Below are 20,727 nucleotides of genomic sequence, written 5' to 3'. Positions count from 1 at the left end.
TTTCAAAGATCTAGTCATAAGTTCCAACTAATTAAAAGTAAATTTACTAAAGCTCTTAAAGAGAAACAAGATTGATACAGTTTGTCCTATACATCATCCAGAAAACAAAAATACATTGCACTTCTCCAACTGAGAAATCATATTTACTTTTTCTAGTAATAAATAGTACTTCTCATTATAACATGAAACAATAGTTCCTTAAATGTTTAACTGAGTAATTACATGCAATTTATTTTAATCAGATTACTCTAGAACAATTTAGTTTATTTCTGTTGAAAAAATGTTGAGTGAACCATTCTACTTAATTTTATAACTAAAATCAGGTAGTGATTGCTAGGATATTCTAAAGTCATAACCATTTTGAGACCTCCCAAAAGAACCAATCATAGCAGAAAGGAATATATGAATTTTGATGTTATTTACAAATTTAACTTTACAAGTACAGGATATTGTTTCTTTAAAAAAGACTTGTGCTTGTTCATATGCATTTTTCTAGTTGAATTTGACATTAAACTTCGTCATATTTATAAAGTATTATGAAAAGGCTATTGATGACATAGCAAGACTGATACACCTAGAACTTTTCAAGATATGTATAGATATTGGGACACCTGGGTGGCTCAGTGGTTGAGCATCTACCTTTGGTTCAGGGCATGATCCCAGTTCTGGGACGGAGTCCCACATTAGGCTCCCTGCGGGGAACCTGCTTCTCCCTCTGCCTATGTCTCTGCCTCTCTCTGTCTCTCTCATGAATAAATAAATAAAATCTTTAAAAAAAGATATGTATTGACATGAAAAGATATGGACCACTTCAAATTTTGAGGAGGTGGATGTAATTTTCCTAAATGAAAAATGTTAGGCACATCTTTTTAGTAAAAAAAAAAAAAAAAATATATATATATATATATATACACACACACACACACACACACACACACACACACACACAAGAACATTTAAAACATGCTAAATAAAACCAATACTTTAAATGCACCAAATAAATTTCTTACAAAAACAAATATTAGGTGGAAACTCAGTGGCATTTTCTTTTGTACAAAAGATTAAACCGTGTATATTACATTGACACGACATTTTACATCCTGACCTGCTATGCTTTACTATTTACATAAGTTCAATTCAGTGAAAGTGATGCTTCTTTGCAGCTTAGTCCTGAATTGTAATGAAGTTGAATAGGTCCTTGAAGCAATGCTAGATTATTACCAGAACTGGTTAGAACCATTCATGCATGGGAGACCTTTAGTCTTTTGGATATCTAAGAATTTCTAATTTAAAAAAAATGAGGTTCTCCCATTTGAAAAGCATTTTAAAACTTTTGACTCAGAATGGAGGTAGGCAAACCTTTAAATTACTGATCTTCATTTACTTTAATGATGAAGATTTCTAGAATCTCAAAAGTCAGATTGTTTCTAATGTGTAGATTCCATCTAAAGCATCCCTGGCATGTATTACTATTGTCCCGTGAACTAGTGGATAAAAGTAAATATGGTCTTATCATACAGAATATTAATGTTGGCCATTTAAGTCAGAAATTGGAACATATTCAAGAGTTAGCCCAGCACTTTTTTGATAGTCTTGAGAAAACAGACCCTGTCTTGTATTTAAAGGCCCTCAGTTACATTTAGAATAAAATGATACAATACCTATGGAACAGAACTTGGTGATATCTGACACATGTGGCTGTATTTACATTATATATATAAATTATGTATGTATACATATTTAAATAAATATATTGTATATATAACACATATTGTGTATATACATAATGTGCGTAATAAATATATAGTGACTATAATATTTATAAACATATATATTATAATTGCTATTTGACTTCCAACTTCAAGAAGTGTATTATAAATAAATAAAGCAACAGGGCACCTGGGTGGCTCAGTTGCTTGAACAACTGACTCTTAATTTCAGCCTAGGTCCTGATCTCAGGGTAATCAGATCAAGCACCATGTTGCCTCCATGCTCAGCACGGAGTCAGCTTCTCCCAATTCTTCCCTCTCTGTCCCTCCACTCTCTCTCTCTCTCTCTAAAATAAATAAATTTTTAAAATATTTAAAAATAAATATACTATAAATAATATAGCTATCTATAAGTAGTACTACTTGTATTGATAAAAGACTGAAAACTAAAATAACTATTAATAGGAAATTGAAAAAAATAAAAAAATAGGAAATTGACTTATACTACAGAATGAAGAAATATACAACTGAAAAAGAAAATAGACATATTAATTTCTATACATATTAATTCTATAAATAGTTACAAACTGTTCGCTTAGAGATCAGATCTCAGATTTAAATTAGCATTGCCTATGTCCAATAACAGGACTCAACTGTTCTTAGATAAATTTTTTATTCTAGTTCTGGTGTAGAGAAACAAGGTAGTGCATGCTTTCAAGAAGTGCCTTGAGACATCCTCCTTGAAAAAGAATAGGGGAACTAACAATAAAGGGGCACTCAGTGGACAGATTTGGAATGTTAAAAACACAAATGATGATCATAATGGATTATGAAGAAATGAATTTTAAAAATCCTTGATAAGAATTTAAAAAGTGAGAATTAATAAAACTCTTCTTTACACAATAACACCAAGTAACTAATGAGAAAAAAAAGAATAATGTAATCAGAAAAATCACTGTTTTGTAATCCCTAATACAATAAATGATTTATAGAAGGAATATCAGTATGAGCCGAAATCATTGAATGATTGACTTGGAAAATAAGATATTACTGGCACCTAAAAGCATCTCCCCACAGATTATTTATCTAGTTACAAAAGGAAACATATACCTGTATAATGGAAAGATTTGGCAGTTATCACCTTGATTAACTGTTCAAAGATATTTTTTTTAATGTCAGTATAACAATCATCACGTACTTTCTAATGGAAAAGATTCATAATCATCTCTGATTAGTCTGAGTCTATTCATCTTCCGACATTTTTATATAAATAGATGGTATTAAATTAAATGACAACATAAGGAAACAATGAGATATAACCTATAGGTAAACTTTTTGAAGGACAATTCAAGAAAAATAAAATGGGGTTATTGTCCCTGATTTTAAGTTGCTAAAAAAAAAAAAAAAGAAATCTAACAAACAAATACAATTATAAGTCTTGATTAAATCTTTTAAAGAGCATTTTGGGCAAGAAGGAGAAATTTGAATTTGTACAGGAGAGTAGATTATAAATTGTGATGATTGCTAGTTTCTTTAGATATATATTATGATGTTGTGCTTATGTAACCCACTGTCTTTACACTTACAAATTTCATGATAAGTTATTCAAGTGCGAAGTGTCATTGATGCCTTCAAATCCGTTTCAAGTCACTCAGACTTTTTGCAAGTATTTATTTTTTTAAATTAAATTTTGAGGAAAATAGGAAAGTTGGAATCATTTTAACTCTATAAGTATTGAAATTGTATCTTAAATTAGCATATAATATCTCTCTTTTGGACTTTGAAATTATGTGTCATTTATGATCAACATCATGTCTTTGGTCAAATGAAGGAATGCATTCCTTGCAATAGTAGTCTCTTCTGCATATATTGGAATTAGTTTTATCTCCTCTATTTTAATCAGTTTGTCATAATACTTAAGGCTTTTTTTTATCAATTAATAAAATTGTTATTCAATATTATGCTTCTATAAATGATGACATATATACACTTCATTTATTTCACTGAACTTTCTAGGAATTATTCTTTTTTATTATTATTGCAAAGAAAAAATCTGCAATTGTATAAAATACAATATTTACCTATCTCTCTTTATTTACATATGTATCCTTATTCTTCAGCTTTTACATTCTGATGAGTGGTTTAACTCTTGGTTCAGATCTGAGATGTGTGCATGTGTATGTGTATTATATATATATGAGAATAAATGATATTTATAAAGCAATTATGAACATATTAAGATTATGAATTATCCATCATATCAACAGACTGAAGAAGAATTGTAGGCCAAAAAATACGGACTGAAAAAAAGCAGGAAAAATGATAAAAAGCATTTTATATAATCTAACACCCATTCTGAAAGAAAGAAAAAGAAAGTGAAGAGAGAAAAGGAAAGAAAAAAGAAAGAAAGAAAAGAAAGAAAGAAAGAAAGAAAGAAAGAAAGAAAGAAAGAAAGAAAGAAAGAAAGAAGAAAGAAAGTAAAACCCTACCAGTTCAGTAGGAATAGAGGAGATTTTTTTCAACTTGATAAAGACTATCTAAAATACTTAATGATGAGAAATTAGTCACTAAACTGGTCTAACATTTAATGGTGAAAAACTTGAAGCTTTCCTACTAAGCTCAGGAAGAAGTCAAAGATGACTTCTTTCACTACTCCCTTTGAGTGTTACATTGAAAATCCTAGGTAATGCAGTAAGATAAGGAAAAGAAATGAAAGATATACAGATACAAGGAAAGAAATGTCTCTGTTCACAGATGAAATGATTATGTAGAAAATCAAAAGAATTTACAAAAAAAAACAAGACAAAGCAAAAAAAATACTCTATTAAACAATTATGTTAAAGTTGCAGGAAACAAGTTGATGTAAAAAAGTCAATCAATGTCCTATACATCTGCAATGAAAAAGTAGAATTTGAAATTAGAGATGCAATAAAATTTACATTAGCACCCCAAAAAGGCCAATGTTTATGTATACATCTACTAAAATATGTAACTATAAAACTGTATGAGGAAAACTATAAAATTCTAATGAAAGAATTCAAGGAAAAATAAAATAATGGAGACATATTCTCTGCCCAAAGATAGGAAGACCAAATATCGTCAAGGTGTTAGTTCTTCCCATCTAGATTTCTAGCTTCTAGCACATTCCCAATCAAAATTTTATAGATATCTACAATTGATTCTAATGTTAAGTGGAAAAGCAAAAGATCTAGGATAGCCAATACAATTTTGAAAAAGAGTATCAAAGTCACAGAACTGATGTGACCTTATTTCAAAATTTACTATAGAACTGCAATAATCAAAAACATGTGGTGTTGGCAAAATAATAGATATACAGAATACAGAGCCCATAAATAGATCCACACAAGTATAATCAAGTGTTTTTTTTTTAAAGATTTTTATTTATTTATTCATGAGAGACACACACAGAGAGAGAGAGAGAGAGAGGCAGAGACACAGGCAGAGGGAGAAGCAGGCTCCATGCAGGGAGCCCGACGTGGGACTCGATCCTGGGTCTCCAGGATCATACCCTGGTCTGAAGGCAGGCGCTAAACTGCTGAGCACCCAGGCTGCCCAATCAAGTGATTTTTAATGAAGGAGTAAGTCTAGCAAAACTAGACTTTTTAACAAATTGTTCTAGAACATCAGGGCATCAACAACAAAAACGAAAAACAAAAGAATTTAAGCACATATGTATACCCTTCCCAAAAATTATTTCTTATACCTAAATATAAGACAAAAAATATAAAACTTCTAGAAAATAACATAGGAGAAAATTTTGGTGACCATGAGATGTTAAAACTTTTTTAAACTATAACACTATATGCATGATTTATGAAAGAAATACTGGATAAACTGGACTTCATTAAAGTTAAAAACTTCTATACATTCAAGAGAATGAGAAGACAAGCCACAGACTGGGAGAAAATCTTTTCAAAGTCACGTGACAAAAGACTGTTATTCCAAATATACAAAGAACTATCAAAACTCAACAATAAGAAAATGAACAACTTGGTTAAAAATAACCAATGACTTAAGCAGGTATCTTGCTCAAGAAGATATACTGATAGCAAATAAACATGTGTAAAGATATTCCATATCAGATTTCATCAAGGAAGTACAATAGAGCAACAATGAAATTTCACTACACATCTATAAAATAGCCAAAATTTGGTACAGTAACAATACCAAATTCTGGCAAGGATATGGAGCAGTAGAAAGATCATTGCTGGTGAGAATGCAAAATGGTACAGCCACTTTAGGAGATAATTTGTCAATTTTTTACAAAACTAAACATACTCTTACTGTACAATTCAGCAATTGCACTCCTTAATATTTACTTAAATTAACTGAAAACTTGTGTATATACAAAACCTGCATATGGGTGTTTATAATTGCTTTTTTCATAACTGCCAAACCTTTGAAGCAACCAAGATGTTCTTCAGTAGGTGAATGGATAAATAAACTGGTATATTCAGAAATGGAGTATTATTCAATGCTTAAAACAAATGAGCTATCAAGGCATGAAAAGACTTAGAGAAAACTGAAATGCATATTATGAAGTGAAAGAAGCTAATATGAAAAGGCTACATACTATATAATTGCAACTATATATCATATTAGGAAAGACCAAAGCATGTAGTATCAGAAATATCCATGGTTGCCAGAGTTGAGGGAAAAGGGATGGATGAATTGGTGGAACACAGAGATTTTTGAGGCAGTGAAACTATTCTGTTTTGAAAAAAATTAAATACAACCAGAAATCGTGGAGTAATGTTCTAAAATTATGTAAGAAAGAAAATTTAAAGATAACTAATTTTATTTTTAAGATGGCTGTTTTGTAACAGGCTCTGTTTTCAACCATTTTAAATTTATTTTAAATATTTTATTTATTTATTCATGAGAGACACAGAGAGAGAGAGAGGCAGAGACATAGGCAGGGGGAGAAGCAGGCTCCCTGCAAGAGAACTGATGTGGGACTTGATCCCAAGACCCCAGGATCATACCCAGAGCCGAAGGCAGATGTTTAACCACTGAGCCACCCAGGTGCCTGTTTTCAACATTTAATGATGATTGCCTCATCACTCTTGTAATGATCAAGAGAGTCAAAGGACTCTTCAAGAGGATTGTGGTGATTAGTATCTTTCCACCACATGGTGATTTAGGGTCTTACTGTCCTCCTATCTTTTGATTACAACATATGTGGGTTCTTGTTAATTTTTCAGGTAAGGGGAATATGACAAAAAGGCTCATTAACTGTCTAAATGCCATAAACCAGAGAGTGACATCCTCCTACTAGTTATATTCATTGGCAAGTAACAGTCACATGATAACCTTAGGGTTGAGGGAAACTTGGAAATACAGTATTTGGCTTTTCAGTCTTTTCCTAGTGGTAATTATATAGTAAGTAAGAGGACTTACATTTTTGTGGATGGTTATCTGATCTACCTCATAGATTCTGGAAAGCTGTCATTGAATCTATGCTTGGTTTCTTTGCTAACATTATTCCATTCTACCTAAATTGTGGAAGGGCACAACCCACTGTGAGTGATCCTCAGAATACCTGCTAATATCTTTATATTTCAAGAAGTTTTTGGAGAGTTAAAATTGAGATGAGTCCTCATTAACTATAAGCTTACTTATAAAGCCCATACAACTCAGAGGGTTCTTCCTTACGAGAAAGTAGATAGGTATAGATGATACAGATATATTAGATAGAGATAGATAGAGATAGAGATAGATAGAGATAGAGATGATACAGATGATATAGATATAGATACAGATATAGATATATAGATATATACTCCCATTAGTTTTTAAAAGGTAAACATATATCTAAAATAGAGAATTACAAAGCCATTTCAATTTAAAAAATCCAACAACCACAAACATTATTTTAAATAAGTCAGTTGGAGAAAGATAAATATCATATATTTCACTTATATGTGGAATTTAAGAAATAAAACAAACAAAGGTGGGAAAAAAGCCAGAGAGGAGCAAACCCAAGAAACAGACTCTTAACTATAGAAAACAAATTGATGGTTACCAGAGGGGAAGTGGGTGAGAGAATGGGTTAAGTGGGTGATAGGGATTAAGGAGGGCATTTGTGATGAGCACTAGGTGTTACGTAGAAGTGTTGAATTTGTTGTACACTTGAAACTAATATTACATTGTACATTAACCAACTAAAATTTATTTATTTTTTAAAAATATTTTGTCCATTTATTTGAGAAAGAGGAAGAGAGGGAGAGAGAGCACAGAAGGAGAGGGAGAGGGAGAATCAGACTCCTTGTTACGCAGAGAGCCCAACACAGGGCTTAATCCCAGGATCCTAAGATCACGACCTGATCTGAAGGCAGATGCTTAACTGACCAAGCCACCCAGGCACCCCAACTAACTGGAATTTAAATTAAAACATTTTTAAAAAGAAATACTTAACATTTTACATAGCATAGAAATACCAAGTCATTACAAAAATATAAATAAATCAATTGGTTAGGAGTACAACATATCTCTGTAAGTCTATTACCTATACTTGATGTTTTTATTCTTATGGTATATAAAGTGGAAAGGGAGCAAGACGTGTTCCAAATATAGATATATTTAAAAGTGCAATCATCATTGCTATAGACTGATTGGAGTTGAGAATTACTGGGAGGGAAGATCCAGGAACAATGGACAACACAGTAAATTGCCCTACTATTTACAGAGATGGGGCTCTGTGGAGAAAGACCACAGTTGATAGAGCTAGTGATATTAGAAGTAAATCAAAGTTTTAGTTTGGGAAATTTTAATATTCATTTGCTCGAAAGATTTTCAATACACACTTAAATATAAGAATTGGGAGCTTTGCACAGAGGCCAGGGCTGGAGAGAAAACATCACAACTTATTTAAATGGACTTAGTATCCCTATCAACTCTTTCTACAAAAATGTGAGTAGATCCAATATTTGTTTTCAGTTTTGAATGACAGTATCTGGAATGTGTCACAGTAACTTGTTCTTGTCAAATCAGCCTTGAATACAATGATGACAATATTGTAATCTTAACCTTTCAGATTTTTTGTCATTTATTATATATTCTGGCACCTAAACCCTACTTATGCTACAGGATGTAATACAAAGAATTGAAAAATTATCTCCCCTTCTTTGATTTCATTTCCATCATAGGAAAAAATACATATGCTGGAGCATCGTGAGCATATACACTGAAAACAGAAGACAATTATCCTTTCTAACACTTCATGGAAGATTTAACCATCTCTACAAGATTGTCTAAGTTACACATTATAATGGATGATATAGAAGAATACTCTCCATTATTCAAGAGTCATTATGTTCTATTAAAAAATATGAATCATAACCATATTGTTATTTTATCAGTCCATCCTTATTAAAATCACCCTTTCATCATAATGATTATAGACTATAATTAAACTGTTCTCTGTTAAGTTCTGCTGTTCTCTAAAAAGATCAGATCACATACTATTTAGAATATAAATCACTGCTTATAGAGTCAGAATGCATGTTTTTGTTTATTCAGTAGATAAGGTAAATGTTTGACATTTCATTAATCAAGTAATCAAACTTCTTTATTCCTTTATTCCTTCATAGAAAAACATAACCTGTCCAAATATGAAATTTCCAAGACATTAAAATTGGATCTATTATTTACTTTGCTTCTGCAAATCATTCTGAGATATTAAACCAAATGAATGCAAGGCATGCATACCATCAATCATTATTAAGGTCCTTTTGAGAGTTACCTAAATATGCCTCTATTTTAATTTTGTTGTAGAGTAAAAATCCCCAGAGCTAAAGTATTGGCTTTGGCTCATTTTGGCGACCTTGTGATGTGACAACTTGGCCGAGGTGGACTATCTTTTCAAGAATTCCCATTTTTATATGTCCCTGTTTGGAGTGGGTCATGAGAATGTTTTTTGTTGTTGTTGTTGTTGTTGTTAAAGATTTGAGAGGTGGTCGTGAAGCTACAACCATTTAATGGTTCATACCCATTGTCACTGACCTAGTGACTCACTTGGTGGGCATCACACAGTTGCTGTGCATCTACTGCTCTTCCTTCCATGAGACCCTCTTTTAATTTTTCTTACTATTGGGTCAGGTTTGTATGTGTTTAGTTCTGGAACTAAGGACCCTAACTTCTGAAAGATACCTACATCACAAAGGCCAGAACCAATAAACACATAGATTCCAGTCTATCTTGTGGCTTGTATTTGTATTTATAGGTCCCAGCTTGTTCTTACTTTCTCCAATTTTTGCTGCATATCTTCCCTATTCAGCTTAGGCTTCAGATATGAAAACAACAGCCTCACAGAGCCTGCTTAAAAATCCCTGTGTAAGGTCAAATTCCTGTAACAAATAACTTTATCATCTATACAAGGGAACATAATTAACAGCTCTAATTTTAATAAAATTATTTCTGAGCATCATGCCTGATATTTAACACTTTTTGTAATTAGTGAGATGATAGAAAATATTTCAATTAATCTGAAAAATTAATTAAATAAGATTCACAAGGGCATCTCTTTTATAATGAAATGATAATCGATAAATTTTGATGTAAGGAGCACTTCCAACACCAATTTACACATGCAGGAAGGAGGACAAATTATTACTCAATCCCTGTTGTATGATTGAGGAAAGAGGCAATATAGTAAAACAAACAAAAAGAAAGGGAGTGAGTGCTAAATAATAATTGGAGCAGAAATATTCTAAGTGAATATAGATGTCATACCAGGGCAGAGAAAAAAGTGTAATTTCACATAAACCATCCTTTGCCACAGAAGAGAATAAGAAAATAGAGTGAAGGAAAATGTAATAATACCTGGTTTTGAAAGTCCAGGTCATTTTAGCAAAATCCATGAAATGGGTAGGGAGACCAATTAGGAAATAAATCAACTTTACATGTCTTATCTCTGAGGAGGTGGGGAAAAGGAGCAGTAGTTATTACTAAAAATAATATATTAACATAAAAGGGTTTAAATATGGTTTTTACATACAAAAAAAATTACACATAAGGCAATATTAGATTTTCTAAACCACAAGGAGGAAAAAAAATTAAAAAAAATAAACCACAAGGAGGAAAAAATACATTAAAAATGCAAATAGTAAGGCAATAATTTATCATTTGGGAAATAAGAAATCATAGTGAAAGATTAATACAGGGATGCCCGGGTGGTTCAGCGGTTCAGCATCTGTGTGATCCCGGAGTCTCAGGATCGAGTCCCACATAAGGCTTCCTGCATGGACCTGCTTCTCCCTCTGCCTGTGTCTCCCTCCATGCAGGGAGCCTAATGTGGGACTCGATCCCAGGAAATCTATTTTCTGTTGTGCAAGAGATAGTTGAGCTGTGTACAGTGGAAGCACTGGGTGTTCTGCAGTGTTGTTGCTTCAGAGAGGTGGGGGCAGCTCAAAGGATATCTAGGTGCTGTGCCCTGACTGGGCTGCATAGCTGCAGCACTGTGCAGTTGCAGACATCGTAGGCGGGGAGCTGGAGATGTGTTCAGGATCCATTTCTCCACATGGATTGCACTTAAAAAGTTCTCAGTGGAATTGGAAGAAAAAAGAAGAGAAAACTCCTTCCATGGAGGAAGGTGCAGGTAAAACAAGCAGAGAGAAATCTTTGGAAATCAACAGCATGGGTGTAGTAGACATCTAAAACACAATTCAACTGCTGAGATTTACTGAAGATTTGAAGAAAGTTACTGAAAAAAAAATCTCTAGTATTTTTAGCTTCTAATAGCATGGCCGAAATTCACTGTGGCTTGCAAACGATCTCCTGTGAATCAGCCATTTCTGACATCTTGCTATGATTCTAGTTTCTGCCTGACTTACCAATAGTTGCTTCTGTTAGTTTCTTATGATAAATCTCTTTCCAGGTTATACCTAGAGCATCGTCTGCTTTTCTGACCATATCCTCACTGATTAAATGACTCATTCATATTATGTTTTTAAGTAGTATTATTTTAAATGAATTTGGCATATAATTTTTAAAATATATCTATTAAGGAAATACAAGTTAAATCACAAGATACCATTGCAACTCAAGTCTGGCATTACTAAGCATCAAGGAGTATTCTAAAGAAAGGGAATCTCATGCATTGATAATTGGAGCATAAACTGATAAAAAATACATTGGAAAATGTGGAGTAATTATCTAGGAAACTTGAAAAGATGGGTTTTCTGATCCAGCAACTTTGTTTCTGATTAAATTCAGTAAAAAAATGCCTGCACCTATCTTATCAGACATATACAAAACAGTTCATAGCAGAAATTTCCGTTGTTTTGAAAAACTACTTGCAATCAAAATATCTACCAGAGAAAGGATGGATGAGCAAATAACTATGGTATATTAACACATAAACCATACAATAATGAAAATAATAAACTGTAGATACCAGTAGAAGAGGAATGAATAAAAAAATAAACTAATATTAAGGAAAATGCACAAGACACAAAGAAAAACTGACATCATGAGTACATTAATATAAATTTTTAAAATAGAAAATAAAATGTTCTGCTTTTAGAGATGCTTATATGGGGCAAAAGTATAAAGAAAATAAAGGAAATGATAATCATGAAACTTTAATTACATTTTCATTAAGGATGGAGGGAGAAAGTTTTGATTAGTTAAGGTAGATGTGGCTTTTGGGGTTGTATAAATATGCTATTCCTTGGGATATGTGTGATTACACTGGTTATGATGTATGATTTTTTTTCTTCGTGTGTTGTGTGTGTGTGTGTGTGTGTGCGCGCGCATGCGTGTGTTTCTGGCAACCTTCTGTCCATTCAAAATATCATATTGTTAATAAAAATTCCCTATTGAAAAAAAAAAGCCTCAAACAAACACAAAGAAACAGACAAAATAACAGCAACAACAACTAAAAAAATTTGAATAATAAAAAAACCCCAGCCACATCCAGGCCTAGCAGGATTGCTCAGCCAGCTGGAGGTTACTTTTTGTAACCTTAAAACCATAACTAGTCTTTACTGATAATGTTTCCATAGGTCAATTCCTAGAATATATTTATTCTCAAAATGTGATAATAAAGAATTTAAATAGAATGACTTAAAATTTTTTTTTTAAGATTTTATTCGTTTCTCCATGAGAGACACAGAGAGATGCAGAGACACAAGCACAGAGAGAAGCAGGCTCCATGCAGAGACCCCGATATGGGACTCGATCCGGGGTCTCCAGGATCAGGCCCTGGGCCCAAGGCAGCGCTAAACTGCTGAGCCACCCAGAATACCCAACAGCATGACTAAATCAGGCAAACTCACAATAATATCAGTTACTCATTTTGGAAATTGTGAGTAGCTTTTTAAAGTCAAAAATACACTTGTGATTTTTACCATTTTAATATATTTACCTACGGAGGGTATAAAATTAGTCATGTCAAATCCCAATTTGCTCTGAAATTCTGCATTCACAACATTCATTCTAGTGTATGAGGCTTAGTAGTTACATGTGGCAGGGAGCTATGTTTTGGTTGGGTTGAGAAATGTTTTCTTAAACTATAGCAGCTCATTCTTCTCATATTAGGCAAATTTGACCTTAATCTGTAGTCATCAAATGTGTATTTATTTTGTAATTTGCATTATAATAAGAATTCTACTGTCTTTAGTAAGAATGAGATTTTAATTACAAAGATATTCTCTCTCCCTCTCTTAATCTTTCTTACTCTCTTTTCAGAGTGTTATTCTGTATGTTGGAACGCTGGCTAAAAAAAAAAATTCTTCAGATCACTTCAAAAAGAAAAGATAATACAAAAGAATATATCGGGGTCATCCCTATATTCTGTTTTATAATGGAGTCTGAATTGCTTTAATTGTTGAGCTCAGTAGTCACCATTTAACATATTTGAAGACTCACATTTATTCATTTTTATCTTAGAATCATTTGCAAAAATAATATTTAAGGCTTTTCTGGATTAAAAGACAGCTTAAATATAATTGATTTACTTTTGCTCTAAATAATATTAGAAGCAATTGGCCTTTCAGGAGAGCAGTAACAAAATCTAACGTATGCATTATGATGTATTAAAATTGGAACCCATGGGCAGCCCGGGTGGCTCGGTGGGTTAGCGCCGCCTTCAGCCCAGGGCGTGATCCTGGAGATCCAGGATCGAGTCCCACGTCGGGCTCCCTGCCTCGAGCCTGCTTCTCTCTCTGCCTTTGTCTCTGCCTCGCTTTCTCTGTGTGTGTCTCATTAATAAATAAATAAAATCAGAAAAAATAAAATAAAATAAAATTGGAACACATAAAATCCACGTATATTGGATCCATCTATTTTTATTTTTTATAATAAATTTATTTTTATTGGTGTTCAATTTGCCAACATACAGAATAACACCCAGTGCTCATCCCGTCAAGTGCCCCCCTCAGTGCCCTTCACCCAGTCACCCCATCCCCCCGCCCTCCTCCCCTTCCACCACCCCTAGTTCGTTTCCCAGAGTTAAGAGTCTTCATGTTCTGTCTCCCTTTCTGATATTTCCCACTCATTTTTTCTCCTTTCCCCTTTATTCCCTTTCACTATTTTTTTATATTCCCCAAATGAATGAGACCATATAATATTTGTCCTTCTCCGATCGACTCACTTCACTCAGCATAATACCCTCCAGTTCCATCCACATTGAAGCAAATTGTGGGGATTTGTCGTTTCTAATGGCTGAGTAATATTCCACTGTATACATAAACCACATCTTCTTTATCCATTCATCTTTCGTCCATCTATTTTTAATGCAAATAAACCTTCACTCAATGGAAGATATAATTAAAAGACATCAGAAATCAATAGTGAAAATTTTACTATACAAATGGAAAATTACCACTGGGTGATATGCTATATATTGGCAAATTGAACTCCAATAAAAAATAATAATAATAAAATTTTAAAAAACATAGAGTTAGGAAGAAATAGGCACATGATTATTATCATTTCTACTCTATAGGTACAATAGACACAAATAACCTCAAGGGCATAGATGAGTAAAAGTTCATAAAGCATGAAAGGTTTTTTTTTTATATTGTATTTATTAATTCATGAGAAAGAGGCAGATACATAGGCAGAGGGAGAAGCAGGATCTATGTAGGGAGCCACGTGGGACACCAGGATCACTCCCTGGGCCAAAGGCAGACACTCAACCACTGAGCTACCTAGGTACCCCAAAAGTTTATGTTTTAAGTTTTTTTTTTTACCATTACCTTTGTTTTAGTATAATATAAATGTGTGTGTGTATATATATGTATGTATGTATATATAGTATAATTCATATATTTTACTTCAAAAAACATTTGTATTCAATAGCCTGTGCAAAAATTACTGAGTATTTAATAATAGGCTCTTGTCAGCCTATACAAGTCAGCTCCTGTATAATGCTATATTCATTCATGTTATCTTTTCATGTATTTTTCTAATCATTAATGTATGTCTTTGTTCAACCCAGCATCTAACAGCATGGGGAGGCTCTACATTATACCTAGAATTGATTGATTGATTGATTTTTTTTAAGACTATTTATTTTAGAGAGAGAGATTGAGCATGTGAGGGAAGGGGCAGAGGAAGAAGGAGAAAGAGAATCTCAAGCAGACTCCCAGCTGAGCATGGAGGCAGTTGCAGGGTTTGATTTCATGACTCTGAGATCATGACCTGAACCAAAATCAAGAGTCGGATACTTAAATAACCTAGCCACCAGCTTTTAAAATGGATCATTGTGTCTTTTGTAGAAAATCCAAAATTCGAATTACACCATACGGGGAACAACCACAGTTGTTTTATGTTCTATGATTTTTTTTAATGGAGACAGAGAAATTCTTCATAAAACACTGTCCATAAAGAAGTGTTATCATGTCATATATAAGGTGTTAAAAACATATAATAAGATTTTATATTGTAAATAAGTTTTTTTTAAGATTTATTTATTCATGATAGACACATACACACACAGAGAGAGAGAGAGAGAGGCAGAACACAGGCAGAGGGAGAAGCAGGCTCCATGCAGGGAGCCCGACGGGGGACTCGATCTCGGGACTCCAGGATCGCACCCCGGGCCAAAGGCAGGCGCTAAACCTCTAAGCCACCCAGGGATCCCACCATAAATAAGTTTTTAATGTTGCATTATACATTCACCTACCTCCCACAAAACGAAAGTAAAATAAAAATTACAAAAAGAAAAATTCCTCTAAAGAAAGAATGAAATCCTCTTCTAATTTGGCATAAAATACTACTTGGTTACTTATGAAATAAATTACCAAGAGATGGAAAAACATTCCATGCTCATGGATGGAATAATAAATATTGTGAAAATGTCAATGATACCAAAGGCAATTTACACATTCAATGCAATCCCTATCAAAATACCATGGACTTTCTTCACAGAGTTGGAACAAATAGTCTTAAGATTTGTATGGAACCAGAGAAGACCTCGAATAGCCAGCAGTGTGTTGAAAACAAACCAAAGCTGGGGGCATCAGAATGCCTGACTTCAAGTGATAGACAAAGCTGTGATCATCAAGACAATATGGTACTGGCACAAAGACAGATACATAGATCAGTGGAACAGAATAGAGATCCCGGAAATGGACTCTCAATTCTACAGTCAAAGCATCTTCAACAAAGCAGGAAAGAATATCCACTGGAAAATAGACGGTCTTTTCAATAAATGGTGGTGGCAAAATTAGACAGCCATGTGCAGAAGAATGAAACTGGACCATTCTCTTACCCCTTACACAAAGATAAACTCAAAATGATTGTGAGAATCCATCAAAATCCTAGAGGAGAGCACAACAACTTTTTTTTTTTTTTTTTTTTTTTACTTGGCCACAGCAACTTCTTGCAAGATACATCTATGAAGGCAAGGGAAACAAAAGCAAAAGTGAACTATTGGGACTTCATCAAGATAAAAAGCTTCTGTACAACAAAGGAAATAGCAAACAAAATTAAAAGACAATTTGCAGAATGGAAGAGGATATTTTCAAATGACATATCAGATAAAGGGCTAGTATCCAAGATCCATAAAGAACTTCTCAAACTCAACACCCAAGAAACAAACAATCCAGTCAAGAAATGGGCAGAAGTCATGAACAAACATTTCTCCAAAGACATACTCATGGCCAACAACTACATGAAAAATGCTCCACATCACTCGACATCAGTGAAATACAAATCAAAACCACAATGAGATACCACCTCATACCAATGAGAATGGCAAAAATTAACAAAACAGGAAACAACAAATGTTGGTGAGGATGTGTAGAAGGGGGAACCCTCTTGCACTGTTGGTGGAAATGCACATTGGTGCAGCCACTCTGGAAAACTGTGGAGGTTCCTCAAGAAGTTAAAAATAGAGCTACCCTACTACCCAGAAATTCCACTACTGGGTATTTATCCCAAAGATACAGATCAGGTAAAATGATGAAACATCTGCACCCCAATGTTCATAGCAGCAATTTCCACAACAGCCAAATTGTGCTATGTGGCCCTTGACAGATGAATGGATAAAGAAGATATGATATCTATATATGATATATATCATTATATATTTATGTATGTATAAATTATACATATGTATATATATATATATATATATATATATATATATATATATATATAAAATCTTTATATAATGGAATATTACTCAGCCTTCGGAAAGGAAAAATACCTACCGTTTGCTTTGAGGTGGATGGAACTGGAGGGTTTATGCTTAGTGAAATAAGTCAAATGGAGAAAGAAATTTATCATATGGTCTCCCTCATATGTGGAATATAAGAAATAGTGAAAGGAATTATAAGGGAAAGGAGAGACTCTGAGTGGGAAAAGATTAGAGATAAAGACAAACCATGAGAGACTCCTAACTCTGGGAAACAACAAAGGGTTGCAAAAGGGGAGAATGGTGGGGGGATGGGGTAACTGGGTGTCAGGCACTAAGGAAGGCACGTGATGAGATGAGCACTGGGCATTATGCTATATGTGGGCAAATTGAGCTTAAATAAAATTAAAAATAACTCCTATGTCACTGGTTTGGGAAGACTGAACATAAACTTTATACTATTTAAAAAATACACTTATAGATTAATAACAAAACTGCAGCTTCATGATTTGAATATAGATTTTCTCTGTAAACCAAACAATTTAAATTTATATTTTCTTTAGATCACAGCTACAAAATCTAATGAATAATTTTTTAATTATTGACCCCACTAACTTTGAAGATGAGTGCATTTCCTTACCAGAAAACTTATCAATTAGAACATTTTGATAAGCCATTATTTTTTTTTTACATTTTTTTAAATTTATATATTCATGAGAGACACACAGAGAGGCAGAGACACAGGCAGAGGGAGAAACAGGCTCCATGCAGGGAGCCCGATGTGGGACTCGATCCTGGAACTCCAGCATCATGCCCTGGGCTGAAGGCAGCGCTAAACTGCTGAGCCACCCGGGCTGCCATCATATGAATAGTTTAGATTAAAAAAATCCTTTTTAAGTCTTCCATAGTGCCTGGTTGACACTAACATGAATATCAGTTTTCCCCCCAACACTTACAAAAATTATTTTACTCTGTGATCTCATATCATAAATCCAAGAATATGATTTTTAAATTTCTAAATACCATTGATATATATGTTTTATGAGCGAGGCAGAACTAATGCTAAATTGGTTCCCTTAAAATGCAGAAAAATGGGAATCATGGTAAATAGATCTTCCTAACGTTTTAAGGGAACTTCCTTTAGGGTCCACAAATCATAAATACAGAGCTTGATGGTTTTTCATTAAGAGAACACACCTATTTAAGCAGTACCCAGATCAAGAAATGGCATTGTCAGCACCTAGAAGACCCCATTGTTCTCTCTCCTAGTCACTACACACCATTACAACCTAACTCTGTAAACTGATTGTTGTACTTTATATAAATAGGATCTATAGTGGGCACATTTTTTGTTACTTTTATTAGCCTTATGTTTGTGAGTGAAATATCCCACATTAGAGATGTTTGTTTACTCCTAAGTAGTATTCTGTTGTTGTTTTTGCATGAGGATAAGAACATTTTACTGAAAGCATATATAGAGGAGTGTATGATTTACTATCTTAGAAAATATTTTGAAGGTCTTAGAAATGGCATAACTTGTTGCCAAGTATACTTTATTTCATCGATAAAAGAACTAATTTATTTTAATAAAACTGAGCTAAGCCTCCTCAGAATATTTTGGCAGTTTAGCCTAAAGTGTTTCTTCCATATTTGGTTTATCAAATTCTTGTTACAGTCAGAATAATACTACTGAACGTAAATTGCTGTTTATGAAAAACGGGGGTCTGAAATTGGAAAACAAACCACTCGGAAGTTCAAGAAGTCTTAAAGAGTGCCATTTAATTTGATATTTATTAAATAAAATTAGCCACCTGTAGGAAATATCGAATAACTGTACAATAGCATATATATGTACTGCAAAGTGTGCCACAGTCTTCAAAATACAGGCAGAATTCTTAGAGTAACAAATAAAATAGAAGCTTGCGATCTAGATGGAAGTCAAAGCCTACACACTCTCTCTGTCCCTCTCTCTCTTTATTCCTGTTATACTGAATCACTTCAAGAATACTTGATCTAACTCATCAGCTAATTTGTAAACATCGTTCCCATTATTTGGAACACTTTAAATTTAGCCAAATTAGCTTCCCAATTTCCAATATTGCTTCAAAAGAGTTTTAAATCCTATTTATCCCAGGAGAATGCCTTTATCTTACCAAGATGAAATCTATAACCACCTCTGTCCCCTTATAAATTTCCCTGTATACCACTGCTGGACCACCAACAAATTTTGTTGTGATCATGATTTTATTGAATCTAATTCTCATTATACTTCTTTTTAGCAGGGATAGGTTTTTGATGTTATTATTTTTGGGATTTGTTTTTTTTGTTTTGTTTTGCAGCCTCTCAATGATAGTATATAGTGAATTTCCTATAAATATTTATTGGATTAATATATTTTCTTCCATAATAATAATTCAAATAGAAAGAACATAGTATGCATTTTATAACTACTCTTTACCAATTAAAAAAAACCCACATGTTTATCTGATTTTATCCACCTGCCAGTAATCTCTCTAGTATTTTAGTTTATAATAGATACTGTGGATTTTATTTTCATAAGTGTCATAGCCATGCTACTCAGTGTATGACCTCTTTTTTTTATATGACTTAATTCTTGACCAACCCTTCCAAAATAAATTATCTAGTTATTGTTTTTTTAAATTTCAAATCCATTATTTTAGGTCACCTAAAAAATGATTTAATGCAAACAACATAGATCCAAAAAAATTGTCTTTGACTTTATTTCCATCTTTTATGATAAAGCACTTTTATTTTTCATATTAGAAATGAAAAAAAAAGTTGTACATACCTTAAATTAAAAATGTTCTTTCTATTTGAGAATACACAGTGACAATGATTAGATATATACCTAAAGATAAAGTCATTACCTGGAGATTTCATTGCTTTGCTTCTTAGACTGTATAATTAAAACACATTAATATATACATTCCAACCTCTTTGGAAGCAGATATAGTCACTTTGTTTGGGAGTTAGTTATAAACCTTTGTTTCTCCAGTCCTTAATTTTGTGAGATTAAAATACAGCTTGGATTGTATGTATATTGAGATAGAGAGAAAATATTTTCTGGCATTTATCTGTTCTTCACATAGATGTTTTTGCTATATATGTATTATTTTGTTTATCTTGAAGGAAAACAAGAAATAAAAAAAGAAAACAAGAAATAAATATACAACTCCTATACAAAGCCCCCATTTCTAACAAAGTGTCTCATATAAATGGTAGGCAATTGGGATTTATCTGATGAATATATGAATGAAGTCATGCTCAGTTTTTTCTGTTTAGTATCACTGAGTTACTCTTCTTATTTTTTTTTAAAACTCTTCTTATTTTTTAAAACAATAAATACAACATTAGGTGTTAAATATGTGCATAGCATATATAATTCCACCA

This window comes from Vulpes vulpes, chromosome 2, assembly GCF_048418805.1.
Source record: "Vulpes vulpes isolate BD-2025 chromosome 2, VulVul3, whole genome shotgun sequence".
Lineage (NCBI taxonomy): Eukaryota > Metazoa > Chordata > Mammalia > Carnivora > Canidae > Vulpes > Vulpes vulpes.
Note: the sequence above shows the minus strand (reverse complement) of the source record.